At 37.7% G+C, this 4,610-nt stretch overlaps 1 non-coding gene across 1 annotated transcript; it reads left to right on the top strand.

The window, feature by feature from the left end:
- Positions 1-3,596: 3,596 nt before the first annotated feature.
- LOC131744284 (U6 spliceosomal RNA) lies at positions 3,597-3,699 on the top strand. Its single transcript, XR_009332073.1, has one exon. It is a non-coding gene; the product is annotated as a U6 spliceosomal RNA (small nuclear RNA).
- Positions 3,700-4,610: the final 911 nt, after the last annotated feature.

The raw sequence follows: 4,610 nt of genomic DNA, 5'->3' as shown, positions 1-4,610 counted from the left end.
AGGAAAAGGCAGAGGCAGAGACAAACACAAACAAATTACAAAGAAAGAAAACCAGGCAGGGTCGGTGAAACAAGCTGGGGGCGTGGAGAGCGGGAAATACAAGCTAATGTCTGTAGGATAGGAGCGCCATCTTGTGGCATAAAAGGATAGTGCAGCTGATGGCTTCTGACGCCTCTCTCTCAACTGTACAGTAACTGCAAACAGTAACTTCACTTTCTTGGTACATTTGCAACGAACCAAGTGAAATTAAATAGCGGGAAAATCCCAATTGGGGATTAAATGTTGCAAAGGTTATATGCATATAAAATGCTTTGCACAGTGCCAGGCACGTGGCTCGTATACAAAAGGAGGGGAGGGATAAATTAGGAGTTTGGGATTAGCACTACTATATATAAAATAGATAACCAATGAGGACCTACTGTGTAACACAGGGAACTCTACTCAATATTTTGTAATAACCTATAATGGAAAAGAATCTGAAAAAGTACATATATATATTTATATATATATATATGTATATATATATATATGAATCACTCTGCTGTATACCTGAAGTTGACACATTGTAAATCAACTATCTTTCAATTTAAAAAAATAAATAAACATTAGCTATTACCTATGTCAGTTTTGATCAATGTGACATTATAGACACAGATTTGAAAACACCTTGATTCTTACGTTTTTCTGAGATTGTTCAATAATAATAGCTATTATCAATTGAGTGCTTACTCTATTTACCTTATGTTAAATCGTCACAATATGTCAAAAAGGGGTAATGTTATTTCCATTTTACAGAAGAGGAAACTGAGGCCCAAAGAAGTTAAGTAGCTCGCCCATGTTCATTCATGCAGTCTGTGTGAGCCAGAATTCAGATCCAGGCAGTCTGACTGCAGAATCTGTGTTCTTAGTCACAACAGGAAACTAGCCCTCGATTAGCTGTGCACAGAAGGCAAGTGTTGGAAGCCAGAATCCGAACCCAGACTTCTCATTTCTTCCCCTCCATGTACCTCTCATTCAGAATTACTTGATTTAATCTCTGTGACTCAAATTTGATCATTACACCCAAACCGCACCAATATGATGCCAAAACAATTGATCAGTGAAAAAAAAGATTGCAAATCACCTACCCAGTTGTTTTTCACATTAGGGGAAATAGCAACCCATTAGGGAGTTGTGAAACCAATTTGGTCAATGGTAATCAGCTTCTTTTAAAAAAATGAAATAGATAAAATGTAAAACACCATATAGGTACACATAGTAAGGATAAGTATTTTCAAGTAAACCTTTGTTTCAGGCGTGCGTGTGCGCGCGCGCATGCGTGCACGTGTCTATTTAAGTCCTCAGCACTCTCTGTATTGTGATGTAAAATGCCTTTCTTAGAGTGCGCCTCAATCTAAATATCTCAAAAAACACTGACTGAGGGGATACTCTTTAACCTTCTCACAAAAATGATTAGTTGCTCAATTATACTTTTTGATTTCCAATCCAGCCTGTTGAAATCAGGTATGTACATCATAAGATGAATTACCAGAATGGAATTTTCATGCCTTGTTCAGATATGTTGCTGTCATGGACAGACCAAGTCTTTACCTATATGCTATCAGCAAATCTGGAACAAGAGTACAATCTTTACTCTTTAGTGTTTATTATTCTTCCCAAAGACTTGTTGGATTTTTTTTCTTTCATTGAGGAGACAAGTCATTTTAGCATCCAACACAAACTGCCTCATTTTGCTAATCATAAAATTTATGTCACACACTGAAAAAGAATACACGAATTACAAGCCTTAAAGAGACAGGTTGGATTTTCGACCAGTAGGTGAGTTTATAGACCATATATTCAGCCATCCTCAGGCATTTTTTGAAGCTGAAATGTCAGGCATTTATATGGTTTATTTGTAAAGCACTAACAATAATTGGAACATTATGGTCTTATTATTTGCCAAAGAAATTTATATAAGCAATTCAAGTGGTTGAAGGTTAAGGGTGTTAAAAAATGTCATGTGACACCAAATAAAATTTTATTACTGTTTTTTGCACTTACATAACTTAGAAACACCTACTTTAAATAAATAAATAAATAGCTTCCTCCCTTATAACAAAAGTTTAATCTTAGCTCACACTTTTAGAGACATGCCATAGAGCAAAAGATGTTTTGATAGCTTTAGAATTTTCTGTACAAAATATGATTTGGAGCCAAAAATATCAATACTCAAAACGAATCAGTAATCAAAATATCAATCGGTTCTTGTAGTATGGACTTCTGAGGCAAAAAAAAAAACAAACAAAAAACAGAAAACCTTCAATGTGTCTGATATTTTAGTTCCATGGTTGGCCTTCCTTGGTGTCCTTCAGTCAGTATCAGAGAAATTTCTGAAATTGCAGAACAGAGATGATCAGAGCTCCTTCTCTATTCACCTTCCATATCACCACCATCTCTAATGCTACCACTTCCACCATTACCAGACCTACAAAGTCTAGAGCCCTCTGTGGTGAAAGCAATGAGTTCCTAAGTCATGTCCTCAGCCCCCCAGCCTTCACGTAATAATCATTTGCTTCCCTATCTCTCTGTATCTCACTTCTATTCACCAACCACAGAACAATTGATTTCCAAGAAAAGACTTAACACTTCTATGGCCCTGATTTTCCTGATCGTTTCTGGTTTCGGAATACTTTGTCCTCCGGTCCTCAGAAACAGGGTTGAAATTGTGCCACACCTCCATGGTTGCAGCCTCTGTTGCAGGTATCACTTATCGCTCTTTCCTGCTGAGCCCAGACACAGCTTCAGAATCCTCCTCAACCCTGCAACTGGGGCGAGCGCTAGCAGCTAAACAGAGTTGACATGAGATTGAATGTATTTGACCTTCGTGTTACACACCATCATAATGTCTAAAACCAACACTTTGACGTTCAAACACTATATCTCAGACCGTCCCTGGCATTTGAGAGGGGAACAAAAAACCAATGTCAGACAACATGTTTGATTTTAAGGTTTGGAGGAAAGGGTTGCAAAGTTTTGCATAATAAGGAAACGAATAGCTTGCAGGGAACAAAAATGGCCACGATTAATATGACCAAATAATGGGAAATCTAGTTCATCCCCATGTCTAGCACTTTGTCCCATTGATCAACCCAAAATCAAACCTTTTGTTAAATAAAGAGCTGTTAGTTTTTAGATTTAAACAAAATTGACTCTACAGCTATGACAGTGTATTCCCTTTCTCGAGGACATTTGCAGTAAAAGTCAAATCTCAAAGGGGAACCAAAGGATTTCACTTTAAAAGGATTTGACTCTAAAGAATTTCAGCCAGGAGAAAACTGGAAATCTTTGGTTATGGCAAGATAATATATGTAATATATTAATTTATGTCTTATACTAGTCTAAACTAAAGTACTTATCCCACTCTGGACTCAAAAAGGAGCCAAGCTTTCACGTTTTTCCCCATGGAAAGTGGGCAAGATCCCCACAAAAGACACAGAGTATCATCTGAAGAAAATATCTGATCTACCCAGACATCAGCATTAAGCTGATAGGAAATAGTATTTGAGTTTCTTTTAGAAGGAATAGGTTTAATTGAAAGAATATATGTTGGAGGCTCGCTTTGGCAGCACATATACTGAAATTGGAACAATACAGAGAAGATTAGCATGGCCCCTGAGCAAAGATGACATGCACGTTCATGAAGTGTTCCATATTTTTTAGAATCTGAAAAATAATATATATATATGTATAACTGAATCACTTTGCTGTACACCTTAAGCTAACACAACATTGTAAATGAACTAGACTTCAATAAAAGAAAAAACTTGGGTAAGTTGGGTGGGGGGGAGCAATGGGATCCCCTTCCCCCAATTAATGACATTAACTGCAGGAAACTGACAGGCCCCTTTAGTAAAATAAACGTAACTAAGTTAAATAACAGCTATGCAAAGTCACACACTGTGTTCGTAGTCAATGCATTTAATCGGAGTTTTGGGAGTCTTCATACTACAGTGGAATAAAAATTGTTTTGAGGATTAGAGATGGTATACACAAAGTCCCTAGCACATAGTAGGTGCCCATGTAGTGCACTCAGGGCAGCTTCAGGGGCTGATGTCTTCATGGTCATGACATCCTTTGTTTACTGATATAGCAGGTGACATTATTTGTCCAAAGTAGAGAGAGGAAAAATATATTGGTGACATGTGGGACTGTTGAGGTTGTTTCCTCAGCAATTGGTGGGTATTGATCCTACTGTAGCACCTGCCGTGAAGGAAACTTACTGTCTTCAGCTGATATGAGCCCCTAGGGGATATGTTGGCATCCCATTGACACAGGGTTATTCTTCCCAAAGATAATGGGTTCGAAATGCAGAGCTAGAAAATCAAAGCCCAATGTTGATCTACCTGGCACCAATCAGTAGGTACAAATGGTGTTTAGGCAGTTTGCAGCTTTCCTATCACCCTTTAAATAACATCATATAATCAGTAAGTCTAAGTCTACCTGTATTCCAGGCAACAGAAAATCACCCCAGGTCTTTACTTCATCCTGCATTACTACATATCACCATTAGATGACAGCAGTTGGCAAATAACTGCATAATCCAGGCTGGGATTGATTTTTTGTTTGTT

This window comes from Kogia breviceps, chromosome 17, assembly GCF_026419965.1.
Source record: "Kogia breviceps isolate mKogBre1 chromosome 17, mKogBre1 haplotype 1, whole genome shotgun sequence".
In the NCBI taxonomy this organism is placed as follows: domain Eukaryota; kingdom Metazoa; phylum Chordata; class Mammalia; order Artiodactyla; family Physeteridae; genus Kogia; species Kogia breviceps.
The sequence above is the reverse complement of the archived record's forward strand: the minus strand, read 5'-3'. Positions and strand labels throughout refer to the sequence as shown.